Raw genomic sequence first — 16,492 nt, forward strand, 5'->3', positions numbered from 1 at the left:
GGGGAGGCACAACACAGGGGTTTAGGAGAGGGAAGCCACTCTGTATACCATCTGCGGGTGGGTGCCTCTCATTATGTATTTACTATCATACATAGAATATACTGGGAAAGTGAGTCTTCATGTTACCTACAAACTTGGATGACAGAAGGGAGTCAGAATAGATTTATCATTTGCAACAAATGGATTGCCCTGATACAGATAGTAAGGAAGGGGGTGTGTGGGACTCCGGGCACTTTTCCATTCATTCTGTCTGTGTCTGAAAGTGGTTTAAAAACTAAAGTATTTTAAAAAGTAAAAATTAAGAACAAACAAAGCAAAATTGAATATAGACTGGCAGAATATTTATAACACATCTTTTAGATTTAAAATACTTGAATCTAAAAAATAGAAATAATTCGTATCAATTAAAAACAAATACTTTGATAAAAATGTAAGGACAGAAACCATTTTGGCTGTTCAGAAACAAGACATTCACATAGTGGATAAACGTATGTGCTAAGGGTCACTAACATCATAATTTATGCAGAAAACAAACAAAAAACAAAGAAACAAAGAAACAAACAGGAATAAAGACCACTGACTGCCAGACTGGCTCAAGCGAAAGATGGGCAACCTCATGCCCTGGTAAGGAGGAAGGGTATAAGTGGAACCCTCAAATGCCACTGATGGCTACCCAGACGGCTTTTCCCTCCTTGAAAGTCTCTTGGTGATATCCCCTAACTGAATGTGGAAATGCTCTGTGTCCCAACTCATCTATTCTTGGGGATCAAACCACAGACATGAGTCTGTACGCCCAGAATATACCATGGAATAAACAATTCTTGACATTTTAATTCACAAAGCTAGAAAACATGACTGACCCATAGGAGAAAAAACGCAGCGTAGGATGTGTCCACACCTCAGTGGGAAGGCGCACACAAGGAAGGTCCCCAGAGGACACAAAGATCTCAAGAGATGGTGGCAAGAACCAGGCACAAAAGCTGCATGTGATATTTAATTTATACAGCGTGCTGCGGCTGGCTTCACTCATCCACTATGTTAGGATCAAAACCGTGTTTTACTTTAGGATTCTTGGACTAGGAAAGGAAAGATGAGATCTCTGTGTGTGAGGCGCCTGATCTAGTTCTTCAAGAAGACAGACAGTAAAGGTCTCAAGTCAACAGAAAGACCTCTCCACTCTACTTTAAAAAAAATAAATAAATGACACTGGTTTTTAGTTAGGAAGCACAGGCCTGATGTTGGTGGATATTATTTTGACAGACCCACATACACAGCGAGATCTTGTTTTTAGACAGAAAACTATTAAGAGAACTAATTTCAGCTATTAGCCACTACATTTGAAGGCTGGTTTGGATACAGGTTTTTAAAGGGTTGTTTGTGTATCGTTCTGATTCTTGAAGTCTCTAAGCAAAGGTCCTAAGTGCTATAAATTTCTGGTGAATCAATGGAGAGAAGCATTGAAAGCCAATTATCTCCATCCCCACATTTTCAGGGCTGTGAAAGGAAGTGGGGTGGGCGGCTCCAAACCCTCCTGAATTGATTTTGTTTAAATGGAAAAATCTATTAAGTGCAGGTGGCCCTGTCAGAGGAGCAGCAGGTGACAATTAAGTTTGAGGTGTCAGCCCACTAGGAGGACAACCGCTGATGGTTAAATCTTAGATAGGCAAGGCCCCAAGACCCCAGACTCCAGACCGTCTCTTAGTTCTGCTGTGCCTTTACGTGGTTGCAGCTGCCATCTTTCCCTAGTATCTGACAGGGTATGAATGGGTGTGGGGAGATTCCCACTGCCTGTAATGTAGTGTGCTTATCTCATGGAAATATCCCATTCTGCTGGGCATTTTTGCCTGTGGATTATTATGATGATGGTTTCCTCCTAAGCTGTACTGTTTAACTGAGGCAATGATTTTAATAGAATAATAGTGATAGTTTAAATAGGATTTTGATGATTGAGGGTCTTAAATAAACATAGTAAGGGATTATGATAGAGGTTTGTTTAGTGGAAAAATTAGCATAGGTAAAGGTGGAATAAAATGTTGCCCCTGCCTATGATAAAGCAGGGGCTGCAGAGGGATAAAACAAAGCAAGTGTCCCATAGCTAGAACACATTAGTTTCTACTGTGCCTTAGGTTCATGACTAAGAAAAACAACCGAGTCCCAGTAGCCCCTCTAGTTTAAATTCTTCTAATTTTAATGTTAGAAGATGTATTCTTAGATTTTGGAGCACATCATAGCTGAAACAAAGCTTTAAAAATAACAAAATTAGACTAAGATGCTTTTGTGAAGTAGCCTTGAGGTAAAGAAAAAATCAAGAAGACAATGGAAAGTTTCAGAAGGGCACATAACTGAGCGAGGAACTCTTGAAGGTCAGGGAACCAAAGCAAAGCAGTCCAATCATCATTAACAATGCGCCTTTCTTGCTAGAAGTAGTAGATGACCAAAGGTGATGATCAAATCCTTGTACCCATTTTTGCCTTCAATCTCCTGATATAAAAAACTATTGGTGAGTGGGTACGTGCCCGAAAGATTTAATGTAGAGCTAACATTTAGGTTAGCTTTGTGATTTAGGTTTGTGATTCCTGAAAGATTCCTTATAAGACTACCTTCAAGGTAAGTGATAAAGTGATTGATTCTTTTTTTTATAACCACAAGATGAAGCCTGCCAGTAAAAGAAATGACTGAGAAAAATACCCGGCTTGTTCATATTCTGTTAATCTACATGTTACATAGATGTAAATGTATATGGGTTCTTGGGCTACCTTTGTTTGGGAGATGAAAAACATTTTTTTTACCTGTATTCATTGTTATCATTCACTTGAAAAATAGATGTAATCACATTGCAATTCTATATTGTCTGAAAGATTTTCTTGGGGAATATAAGCTATAGAAGAAAAATACAAAAGAGGACAGAAGAAGTATAAGGAAGGAAACCAACAAGAGAGTGTGTGTGTGGTTTTTCCCTTACCCCTCAATTAAAAGTCACAGTACACCAACTCTGTAGATTTCTCTTTGAGTCCTGTGCTGCTGGAGGCTGGTCCCCTAGGCAGCAAAAATGAAGAAAATTAATATGCTTGTGAAACTTAAGAGCTACCGGTAGTATATTCTCCTGAAATGGAATTTTATTTCATATGAGTGATGAAGAGAGCAAGAAGCAACCCTAGAGGTCATCTCGTTTAATATCCTCCATTTAATGTGTTAATCTTTTCCATAATTCTTACTTTGAAAGTGTCTCAACAGTTGTTTGGAAAATACACCTTTACTCCCAAGTAAGTTCACCATCTGGTCAACTAGCTGGAAAACAGCTTCAGAAACTGACTTGTTTATTTAACTGGGTACCTGGAGCAGGGTATATTCTATGTATCTGTATGGTTGTGTAGTAGTTTGAATGCAATTGACCCCCATAAATTCATTGGGAGTGGCACTATTGGAAAGTATGGCCTTGTTGGAATAGGTGTGGCTTGTTAGAGGAAGTGTGCCACTGTGGAGGCGGGCTCTGAGGTCTCATATATGGTCAAACCATGCTAAGGGTCTCAGACCACTTCCTATTGCCTGCAAGTCAAGAAGTAGGACACTCAGTTACTTCTCCAGCACCATGTTTGCCTTCAGGTCACCATGTCACACTATGATAATAATGGACTAAACCTCTGAACCGAAAGTTCAATTAAACTAAAACCACAATTAAATGTTTTCCTTTATAAGAGTTGCCATGGTCATGGTGTCTCCACAGCAACAGAAATCCTAACATAGGGTATGAGTGGTGTGTGTGTGTGATCTAGTGGGTGGGTGTTGTGGTGGGTGGGTATGTGTGGGCAGGTGTGTGTGAGTGTATGGGTGTGTATTGTGCAAGTGGATCTGTGTATGGGGGGTATGTGGGTTGGTCTGTAAGAGAGCCGAGGAAGTAGAAATAGAAAGGGGTTGATGGTAGGCAAGAGCTTGGTGGACATCTCTAGCAGCATTTGCTGGCATCGAGTCTAACACTGACAGCAATATCATCTGGATCTTAGGTTTTTTCTCAATTAACAACGGTGTAAGAAAATATTCTTAACTTTTTTGACAGGAGAGCAAGATGAGTCTCATAAGGCTTCCTGGGTGCTCCATTCTAAATCCCAGAAGGCAAGAGAATGAACATAGTGTTGATCCATCCTCCCGTCTGCATGTGTGTGTTATATTTATGTGTGTATTGTGTGTGTTATATGTATGTATGTATGTATGTAGGTATTCATATGCACATGCATGTTTATTTACATGTATGTGGATATCAGAAGCCAGCATGAAGTGCTTTCTTCAGTGGCTTTCCACTTTACATTTATTTATTTATTTGTTTATTTATTTATTTAAGATTTCTGTCTCTTCCCCTCCACTGCCTCCCATTTTCCTCCCCTCCCCCAATCAAGTCCCCCTCCCTCATTAGCCCAAAGAGCAATCAGGGTTCTCTGCCCTGTGGGAAGTCCAAGGACCACCCACCTCCATCCAGGTCTAGTAAGGTGAGCATCCAAACTGCCTAGGCTCCCACAAAGCCAGTACGTGCAGTAGGATCAAAAACCCACTGCCACTGTTCTTGGGTTCTCAGTAGACTTCATTGTCTGCTATGTTCAGGGTATCCCTGGACCCAGCAATACCACTCTTGGGAATATACCCAAGAGAGGCCTTATCATACAACAAAAGTATATGCTCTGCTATGTTCATAGCAGCATTGTTTGTAATAGCCTGAACCTGGAAACAACCTAGATGCCCTTCAATGGAAGAATGGATGAAGAAAGTATGGAATATATACATATTAGAGTACTGCTCAGCAGTAAAAAACAAGGACTTCTTGAATTTTGCATACAAATGGATAGAAATAGAAAACACTATCCTGAGTGAGGTAAGCCAGACCCAAAAAGAGGAACATGGGATGTACTCACTCATATTTGGTTTCTAGCCATAAATAAAGGACATTGAGCCTATAATTAGAGATCCTAGAGAAGCTAAATAAGGAGAATCCACTTCACTTTTTGAGACAGGATTTCTCACTGAACCTAGAACTTGGCCACTCAAGCCAGACTGGATAAATAGTCGAGCCCCAAAGAGCTCCCTGCCTCTGTCCCCCAGCACTGTGATTGTGCCCTTTGTTACTCCTTACTTTCCTTATGAATGCTGGGTAAGAGAAAAATAAGGCCCAGGGGTGTTTCCATGGGAAGCAGCGGGCATGACAGAGCAGGTACAATGAGTGGACTGAAGATTGGGGAGTTTGGATCAGTTCAGTGGGCTCTGGGTTATACTGTTGGTCCCAGCTGTCCAGTTCTTGGTCCTGGGGTGATAGGGGATAAAAGGCTTCGTATCTGAGAGTTCCCCAGAGGAGGTAGCTGGGAGTGTAAACTCTGGGTTAGCTAGTTTTTACATGAAAGGCATCTTCCCAGGGCTTTGCAGGTTTGTTGTCTAGGAATTAGCTGATGCCTCGTGAGGCTGTCTCTCCAGGACCACTGTCCCTAAAACCAGAGCATCAGGAAAAGAGCAGCGGTCATAATCACTGTTTCAAAACACTGTCACCACAGGTCCGTACTTAGCCCTCTGAGCATCCACATTAGCCAAGGATTCATCTCAGAACCTCACAAACACCCAGGACAGCATCCACCTCTCTCTTTTACTTACTGGTTTCCACTCTGGTCTTGTGGAGTTCAGCAGGACATTCTTGCTATGTCTTAAAGGGCCCTGCCACCTACTGAAGAGAAGAACATCCCGTTTTGAATGGCTGCCAGCGGCTGCTGACATTCCCTGGCCTCTCATCCATGCCATCAGCTTGAATTTCAAGCTCTTTGAAAGGTTTCCAACCTGTAACTTAAACACCAGCATGCCGAGGAGGAGCATTTCGCTGGGGTTTGGATGAAAAATGCATGAATTTGTAGAAATGGATAGTAAAAGTTTTAAAGAAATGACTTTTGGCCTGCAGAAACCAATACCTCCTGTAATAGCCAAATGTCCCTCACAGCTCTAGCACATGCACACACACTACATTGAAGAGCAAGAGATTAGTAAGGGTAGGGTTCTGGCAGAAACTTTTCACAGCAGGCCTCAGGCTAGGGTAACGGCAAGAGGGTCCTCTTACTGTCTCAGTTATCAGCAGGCCTGCTATTCATTTTGAATGAGGGCCACCCAGCCTTGCCCAACATCAGTCATCCAGCAAAGCATGAAGGCACAGGACTTCACGTAGCTTTGGAGACCACCTGTGATGATGTATGTCAAGAAGCTCGAGGGATGTTATGTTTAGAGAAATTAGTAGCCGTCCTGTTGAAAACTCAGCCGACATCAGATGCCTACAAGAAAGGACCCTGGAAAAGTCAGCGGTATACAGTCTCAGGCAACAGGTATTCTGGGGAGGCAGAGTGGGATGGAAGGATGCTCAGGGGAGAGGGCATTAGGGTTGACTTTCCAGTTCTTCATCACCATCTTCAAAGGTCTTAAACATTTCTCTCTTCAAGTGTTTGCAAACATAAGAATTGTTCCATGTGTCATTGGTTGGCTCAGTTCTGCCCCACCCAATCCTTTTTATTCTTTGACTCTTCTACAGTTCTGGGCAAAAGCATACACATGGGGTGTGTGTGTGTGTGTGTGTGTATGTGTGTGATGTCCCTGTCCTGCTTCCCATCCCATGGGAACTTTTGAAGTTGGTTTTGTTTTATCCTATCCAATACTTTATAATCAAAAGGTTTTTAAAAATCACCCCAGGTCTAAGCATTTAAGCTCACACTAAACAGGAGGGCTAATTGTATTCCATGAAGATAAAGTGTAAATCTGTGTGTGTGTCTGTGTGTGTGTGTGTGTGTGTGTGCACGCATGCGCACGCCTGATTTTAGACTTCCTGAATGAACTGTCATGGAGAAAGAGTACCTGGGTGTTCAGGGCTCCCAGAAGTTTGGGGACATTGGCTGGATCCCAACACATTCAGGAGACCCCTATTTAAAAATATTTACCCATCCAAATGAAATGAAAGGGTGCTTGTCCTACAAATGGCCCCTGAAATAACTTTGGAAGTCCCAGCCCTGCCACTGAACAGTGGCTATTACCCTTGGACACCGGTAAGCAGGACTTATAATTCTGGAATAATTTTCCTTTGAATTTATGGCTTTTAGACTTCAGCTCACACATCAGCCTTCTCGTCTCCTCTCCCATGGCAAATTGGTTCATAAAACTCCACACGCCATAAAATGAGATCTGTGTGGAGAAGAGGCCAGACATCCCCCAAGGTAAACATTATGATAGACTCCTCCCCTCTGTCCCCCCAGCCCTATCCTAGAAGAGAACAGTAGCAAGAGGCCTGCTGGTGTGTGCAGATGTTACCAAAGCAACCACCATTGAGCATGACGATCCCCCTTCCCTTTCTTCCTCCCCATGTTCCTTATCTAAGTAGACGCTTCAAGGGAGGATAAGAAAAAGGCTGAAGCTAGCAAAGGCCTGAAGGGCTGACACTAAGGGCTTCCTGTGGCCTGGCTCCAGCAGTAGGCCAAGTAGCCCGACCTGGAGGCAGCCAGCCTCGATGGTGTCTGAACTATTTGGCTCCTGGCTCCAACCGCGAGCTGGCTGTCTGGTTTGTTTGAACACAAACTAGCCTGTGACTCTTTGTGTAGAATGCTCCTTGAAGCTTTTTCCGTGACATCTGCCAGTTAAATGTGCAAGTTACTCTCTTAGCTCTGTAACAGAGCAGAGACTTTATTCAGAAGCGAATGGTTTCTCATGACTCTTGTTTCTTCTTCTTCTTCTTCTTCTTCTTCTTCTTCTTCTTCTTCTTCTTCTTCTTCTTCTTCTTCTTCTTCTTCTGCTTCTTCTGCTTCTGCTTCTGCTTCTGCTTCTGCTTCTGCTTCTGCTTCTGCTTCTGCTTCTGCTTCTGCTTCTGCTTCTGCTCCTGCTTCCCCCTCCTCCTCCTCCCTCCTCCTCCTCTTCTTTCTCTTCCTCCTTCTTTTCCTCCTCCTGGTCCTCCTTCTCCTTCTCCTTCTGCTTCTGCTTCTGCTTCCCCCTCCTCCTCCTCCCTCCTCCTCCTCTTCTTTCTCTTCCTCCTCCTTTTCCTCCTCCTCGTCCTCCTTTTCCTTCTCCTTCCTGGAACTCCTGCTGTGTGTCAGTTACCAGACAGACATGGCACTTGTCCACTTCTGATTTCGGTTGACTTCCTATGATGGCCCCAGAAAAATGGGGCTTGGGGCTCCCAACTTTACAAATGAGGAAACTGAGTTACTGGAGTGGGGGAACTTCCGGTCTAAGGCAATGTAAACAAGGGGAGGAGCAGAGTAGGATACTAGGATCACTGACTTTTTTGTGAAAAAGTTTGTTTTGTCTCACTTCTTTTTTTATTATTATTAATTTTGTTCTTAGTCCACTTAAGGTAGAAAGAGAATCCTTAAATGTAGGATGCTGAACACTAATCCTGAATCAGGATAGGAAGTTTTGCTGGGATCCATTTTAGTTATTCCTTGGAAGTTGACATTGACTTGTTAGGTACTGGCTAAGGAAGGTTGGCAGGGACATGAAGATCCATCACCATCCTTATGGGACACTTTATTCATATATTTATATATTAATATATTTATGGAAGATGCTTCCCTGATGCTCAGTTACCTCCCATTGCCTTTCCTCTCCTAGGGTGGCCTATGGCAGGCTGAATGCTAATGCCAGGAAGAAGTCAAAGAGACTGCCGATGGTACCTGGGGGAATTTATAGCCCCTTGTCAGGTAGGGCTTATCTCACTGTTGGGAGGGGAAAAGAAAGTGCTCATAGACAAAAGCAAACCAAACACTGATTGAATGCGTTGAGCAAGACAGTGTCAGGACCCAAGAACCCCAAACAACTACTTACCAGAGGACCTAAAATGGGAGGATTTTTAAAAAGGAGAAATTAAATAAATAAAATATCACCCTTCATGGTACAGTGGTACTGTGGCCTGGGGGTAGAACTGGAAACTTCGTGTGGTAAGTTCTAGTGGGATGTGGGTTGGGCCAAAATATATTTGTCTCCAAGAAATACATTTTTTTAAAAAGACTAAGCCTTCATTTAAAAAAAAAGTAAACAGGAAAATGCTAGGCTTGATACTTTCTTGAATGGGACCCTGGATGCATTTTATGGACACCTTTGTGCGGAGAATCCTTGGTTGTCTGACCCAAGCTTGGCTGCCATGAACTCTGCCCAGGTCTACTGCAGTAGAGTTTGAATCCCGGCCACGGCACCACCTAGCTGTGTCCAAGCCTCCCTGCCACCCCGGTGCCAACCTCCCTGCCACCCCAGTGCCGTCAGCACACGATCTGCTTCCTTGTCTCAAAGGAGCAGCCATCTTGGACAACGTACAGGGCGCCAGGAAATAGCCCTACTGGTCCAGGAGTGAAATCTCTGAGCCCACAGTGATGTGTCTCTTGCCACATTTTCCTTGGCACTCTGGTCTCCATCCCTTTAAGCAAACATTTGCTCCGCATTTGGATTCCTTCTAACACTGAGCAGTGGTGTAATGGAAAGAAACATTGAAGACCTGGGCTTGAGTGGTTTAGCTATTAACTTCCTCAGTGTTTAACATCCTAGACCCACAGTTGGTGGTTTTTTTTTCATCTTTATTTAATTGTATCAATTTTACAGTGTTCACAAAGAATCAAGTTAAATCATAGATAGTATATATGGTCATCTACTAATAAATAGACAAAAAAATATTTATCAAATGGCTGGTATGTGTTTGGCATTGTATAAGATAGAGCTTTTAACTGAGTCAGAGATTGACCATAGGTAGTTTCAACAGTGTGAGATTGGATTTTTTTTCTGTTTGCGTAGCTTTTTCCTGAGTATTAGCGACCCACCCATTTTAACATCTATGTCCATTGCCGCTAAGTTATCTACCTTGTTTAGGGCTCTGATTTCTATTTTATAAAAATCGGGGAGTCCAAAATATTTGTTGCCCAAATGGGGGCTCTTCTAAAAGTGCAAGGGACTGTTAATGCTTACTGTAGAGGTAGCTGGAATAAACAGATACCTCCCCAAGAAAGCAAGAGACCACCGCACTCATGAATTTTGAAAAGCACTGAGCCATAGGCAAGACTCCTTCAAGTTCTTATTGCCACGCATTTCCCTGTGGGTGTGGCTACTTGTTGTTACCATCTGGAAGTCCATGAAAGTGCTGGTTCTGTGTGGGCCAGTGTGCACCATTGTTTTGCATGCATGTGGGCATATACACACAGAGAGAGAAAGAGTAGGGAGACATGATAAAGTGGGGAGTTGGGGACATTTACTGCTTGTGAAGAGGACCCATATTTGATTCTCAGGACCCATGTGACAGCTCACAGTCATCTGCAATTCCCACTTTCAAGGATATCACCACCTTTTCTGGCCTCCATGGGTAGCAGGAACACATGCAATAGGCATATATGCATGCAGGCAAAACATATACATGCACTTAACAAAGAACACTCAATAGTTTAGTTTTGAATAAAAATTTTGTCTGTGGTGGTACACACCTTTAATTCCAGCACTTTGGAGGTAGTGGTAGGAGGATCTCTGTGAGTTCAGGATCAACCTGTTCTATATGGGAAGTTCTAGGTCTTCCAGTTACATTGTGAGACCCTATTTTAACAAACAAACAAACGGACGAATTTGTATAGAAAATACCAGGTTGACCACTCAGAGAGGTGACTGTCAGTGAAAGATCTGGAGAGAGTTTGTGAACAAATCAAGCAAAGGTGCCTCTCCTTTGAGCCCTGATTACCTTTCAGCACAGACATGATGTCCTCGACCCGCTGAACCCAGAAAAGATGGTTTAAGGGTTTCAGCGTAAGTGTGTGAGTATTGAGTATACACCTAGCATGTCTCACACAGCGGTTTTAAGTTGAGAAGTGGTTTTAAGCTCAAGGACATAGCAGCGGGGTTGCCAGCAACATGAAGAATCACAGCTCTAAAATATAACTAACACTTTTGAAAGGGATGGTTTAACAATTAACACATGAATAATTGCAAAATGGCACGTAAATGACCCGTTGCTGGGCCAACTGAAATATGAGGTATGTGGAGGCATTAGCAACTCCAAGGGAAAGCAGCTGCTAATTCTGCCTGGCATCGGGAATGGTGTCTCACACAAGCTGAACTCATGTAACTTAAACCAACTTTAAGTATTCACCCAAATATGCATTCTGCCACCATTTGCTGCCCAGTAAGTGCCAGCCAGGGCATATTTTGAGAGTTCTTGTAGCTTAATGACTCCCGGCCTTCCTGGAATGCCAGATCAATGATTTATCAGACGGCACGAAAGATTTATTTGGGACTATGTTTGGAAACTGCTAATTGGGACACTTGTCACTTTTAGGTGCTGGACACCATTCGTTAACTAATTTTCAACTCGTAATCTACTTACAATCGGAAGTTGTCATGTGTTGTTCTGCTTTTTGTTACCATAACAAAACACCCAAACAAGCTACTGATAAAACAGAAGATGTTTACTTAGCGGACGGTTTTGGAGGTTCAGAAGCATGGTTCTAAGGTCGGCTTCGTTTCCACTGGCATCTAAAATGGCAGCTGACAGCAGGGGGAGTTTAGGCATGAGCCAGCCCATGATTACATTGCAAACTAAGAGCAGTAAGTAGCAGCTGGGTAGAGCTGATCCTGGCTTTTGCACAAACCCTTCACAAGCACTTTGCAGGAGCCTCACAAGAACCACCTTCTAAAGCACGGTCCTGATGATATAAGGGCATCCCTCCAGACCCTGCCTTTTCACAGGTTCGACCACCTCCCGAGAGCACCACCCCAAACAGCGATCTTTTCATCACTGAGACCCTCGGGTGATACCCAGGCTCCTCTGAAACAGGCTGTATCCCACCAGTTTGAGTCTAACTCAACTCTACCTAAGAGCACGCTTGTAAGGGTGGTCTGGCTTCCTGGGAGAGAATCATAATTTGTATGACTAAATTACAGTCAATGCCTTTAAATGTTGAGAATGCTTTTAGCAGAGAAGACTAGGGAAGACTTTTGAGAATGGGGTTGAGCAAGTTTTTCTGGACACTCCTTTTGTGACTGGAAATAAGACTGTGACTGAGGATTTATGGGAAGTTGGACAGCTGGGTTAGCACTTGAGTTTTGAGAACTTGGAGTGATACCATCCTGGTAGTTTAGTTTGTATTCTAGAATTCATGGCTGCTGCCTTTGTCTGTCTGTGTTGCTATAACTAGACTGGGTCTAGATAATCTGTAACAGAAAATCACTTCTTATGATTCTGGAGGATGGGAAGGTCAAGGCCAACACACCTGGCCCTGACACAGGCCTTCTTGTCCATCAACTCATGGTGAAAGGTAGTTTTACAGAAGAGAAAGAGACAGAGAGGGGAGGATAAAACCAAGGAAAGGGGGAGGGGGTCAAATCCGAGTTCGTCCTTTTAACAGGACCTACTTCTGTGATAACCCTTCCCCACAATCAAACCATTAAATACCTCTTCGAAGTTCCACCTTTCAACATGGTTGCCTTGGAAATTGCATTTCTAGCACAGGCATTGAGGAGAAGCAGGCACTCACGGATGGGATTTCAGGTAGGGGATAACATGGAAGAGCTGAATCTCATGAAAACCTCCCTGCTAAGACATAGAGAACAGTGATGTGTTTCTTGGGCATGGCATCCAGCAGAGGTGAGGGCTACAGGTTAGATGCAGGCTTGAGATTATGTTGTTGCTTTTGTTGCTTTTGTTCTCGGCCTCGAAAGCACTCACCACCACCTTTCCTGGACCAAATGCAATTTTTCTTTCCATATTTGCCCTCTGCTTGTTCCTCTAGCTTCTTGTTATAAATCTGGTTTAAAGTAGTCGGTAAATCCATTCCAGTTCCTGCAGTGTGTGCTGCCTTGAGATTTCTCCTGACAAACTAACTAGTCCACTCAAAATTCAGCCTTACTCAAAATTTCAGCATGCAGACGTGTAGTCAAATTCTTTGCAAGAACATAATGTGAATTACTTAACCCTCTGTTCCCAATGGAACTGTTGTCCCTTATGATACTCAGTGGGTGTCATCTTCACAGCCCAGATTCGGGTCAGTGTCCCAACCATGCAAACTCTCACAGACGATTGCACCCAACATCCCAAGGTTTTCCCAGCCCACACCTCTGCAATCTCCCACATCCTTCCTTCAGACCAGTTCCGAAAGCTTAGGAACCACACATGTGGTCAGGGTTATTAGAGCAACAGCCTGGCTCAATGGTCTCCCTTTTCTCTATTAGTTATTATTCTTATTGTTGTCACCGAATATTTGGCACCGCAGCTTAGGGGCTAAAGGGTTGGCTTTAGTTCATGGTTTCAAACTGCTACGGAGGGGAAAGTACGTGGCTAGAGCAGCTCAAACCATAAAGACGGGAGTGTGTGGCTGATGCTTCTTACATTGCAGCTCACCAGAAATCAGGGGCCTCGGATCAGAAGCAGCAAGGATGGTGTAACCTTCAGAAGCCTGCTTCGAATGACCCACATTTGTTCCACCTATTAAAATGCCACTAAGCATTCATGGCGTGCACACAAGCTAGAGAACTGAGCATACGTAATATGAGCCCGTGGGCCACTTGCTTTCTATTGCTGTGATAGAACTCTATGACTGAAGCAAACGATAGAAGCGAGTGGTTTAATTGGGTTCCTGGTTTCAGAGTCTATGATGGCAGAGCAAAGGCATGGCAGCTGGAAGAGATGGAAGCTCAGATTTTGACCCACAAGTAGGAGGGAGAGAGAGAGAGAGAGAGAGAGAGAGAGAGAGAGAGAGAGAGAGAGAGAGAGAGAGAGAGAGAGAAGAGAGAGAGAGAGAGAGAGAGAGAGAGAGAGAGAGAGAGAGAGAGAGGTGCAGTGGGAATTTTTGAAACTTCAAAGTCCACCCCAGTGACACACCTCTTCCTATAAGGCCATGCCTCCTAGTCCTTTCCAAATGGTTCCACCAATTGAGGGCCGAGTATTTAAACATATGAGCCTATGGAGGCCATTCTCATTCAAACCACCACAGGGACACTTCAAATGCAAACCATCACAGTGTCTCTGACAACTAATTAAGACCATGCTTTCTATCAAATAGAGATGACATAGCACTCTGGACAAAATAAAGACGATATCATCTGATCTGTCTTCCTAAGCCAGGCTTCTCTTTTTTTGTAGTCTCCCTTTTGTCCTATTCAACAGGAAGGGCTTACAGTGCATTGTTAGTATTTAACTTTCTTTTTATTTTACAGAGACTCACAATTAACTCCGCCTTGAGTCTGCAAAGAATCTTTAAACTTTAGATCCGTGATGGACTGGTGGGATTATGGGGGACTCTTGGAATTGGACGGAGTATATTTTAAATCATGCGATGGCCATGAGCCTTTGAAGATCAGGGACTGGAAGGTTGTGGTTTGGATATGAAATGTTCCTAGAGACTCTGGTTCTCGGAGCTTTGTCCTCAGCTTGTGATACTATTATGAGAGTTATGTGGTAGGGCTTAGGTGGTAGGGCCTGGCTGTTGGAAGTGAGTCATTGAAGGCAAGCTTTATAAGATTATATGCAGTTTGTTCTAGTTCGTGTCTCTGCTTCCTGGTTAACCACTATGTGGGAAGCAGTAGCCATAGCTTCCACTGTTAGAGAAAGGACTCCCTACTATGGCAGAATGGGCCTCTTGTACAAAGTTCCCTCCCTCACCATGATGGACTGAATTACCTTGAAATCCAAGAGTCAAAAGCAACCCTTCTCCCCTGAGACAGATTCCATCAGTTATTCAGTCACTCTGACAGGAAAGGTACACAACACATAAACCAACATTTACTCCCTTCTTTACTTTTGGGTGGTTCTAAACTCAGGCATGCTTTTAAATCATGGAGGAGACGAGGATGAGAGATGATCCCATTCTCGTGATTTTTCAGTGCTGTCTCCTCCTCCTGCCTAAGTTCCGCCCTACCAACTAGGCCAAGGCAGTTTCTTTATTCATTATCCAATGAAAGCAACACACAAACAGAAGGAACTCCTACACCACCAAACAAAAGGTGTTCTTTATCTAGGTCCTTCTAAAATTTATTGATTTTTTTTTTCTGGGCCCAAATAGGGAAGCGAACACAAATGCATTCTTCAACTTTTCTAAGACTCAGTCCAAAGTGAGGAGGTCTAGGAAACACCTTGCTGACGTGGTCCTTATTTCTGCTCTGCGCCTCTCATTCGCCCTTCCTCTGAACACAGAGGTTCTACCTAACAGCATGTTTCCAGATCTGTCTTGTTCTGGTGTAACCCCAATTCAACCTTTCTCCAGAACTATGTTTGTGATGCTTGGTGTCCATCTGCATGAATAGAGACACTAGACACGCAGCAAATATCAAGGATAGGAGAAAATAGAGGGCCTTGAGAATTTCACAATGTCACCCATTAATAGCATCTGCATGAATTTTAGCAGCGTGGAAAAAAAACCAACTGGAATGGCTTTGTATCCAAAAAGAAATCTAGTCTCAGTAACCAGGGAAAATTTTAAGTTAGCAAATTACACTTTCTTATTTCCTTTGATTCCCCAACAAGGGTCTCAGCTATGATCAAAGCCCTGTTTTTCTGAGCAGCAACTGGCATATCCTTAAAGGTATAATTAGCTACCATAGTAACTATAAATTATAATCTTTCTTTGACTTCCCAGACAACCTAAATAAAATACCATCACTTTTCCCCTACAATTAATACTCCCTGAAGAAATATCTAAGTGTCATGATCTATCGCTAAACATGGAGCTTGCAGGCAACATTTCGCTCATTCTGAATGGCGCTTGCAGAGATTACAGCTTCTTGGAGTTCAGCAGAGTGCATGGCTGCCCAACCTGCATATGCAGAAGGAACCAACTACGCATTTGGGAGAGTGCCAGGGAAGGAGCAGCTGATAAAAGTCCTATTCACACATTTCCAAAAGAGAAGGAAGCAGCAAAGTGCTTCTTGGTGGGTTCTTGTCGTTATGGTTACCGTGAATGGCAGGCCTTGGTATACCCAGCATTGCTCTTCTGAGGAGTCGCTGCCAACTTGTAGGGATATTTATAAAAATTCATTAGAATTGCAAGGGAGCAAGGAGCAATGTCCCATATCTAGAGCTTCTGGAAGTGTTTCCGAGGCACTGCCCTAAGGCTCCGCAAAGTTCTTTTCATTCACTCATGATGACCTTGAAGGTAGAACTCATGATTTCCACTATACAGAGTATACAGGATAAAGTAATAAAGTCAAACAAAGCATGGGGGAGAGGGGAATGTGAAGAAGAGAGTCAGCCTGGGCTTGTTCGAGGGTGTTATGGGAAGTGAAAATCTTTGCCCTAGAAATATTCCAGAGCAAGCCTTACAGGCTGATGGGATTGACCCAGTTAAGAATCAGAGTCAGGAAAAAACTAGGGAAAAGAGGACCGAACAGAGGCTCATAGCGAAGGAGACAGGGATGACAGGGATCAGCAAACAGGGCTAGTCTTAGGCAGGAGGAAGGATATTTCACAGGTAAAAAAAGTGTCTTGATAGCATGGTCTTGGAAGATATGAAAGGCCTGAAGGATAAAGGGCATGGTG

The sequence above is a fragment of the Microtus pennsylvanicus genome, chromosome 11 (assembly GCF_037038515.1).
Source record: "Microtus pennsylvanicus isolate mMicPen1 chromosome 11, mMicPen1.hap1, whole genome shotgun sequence".
In the NCBI taxonomy this organism is placed as follows: domain Eukaryota; kingdom Metazoa; phylum Chordata; class Mammalia; order Rodentia; family Cricetidae; genus Microtus; species Microtus pennsylvanicus.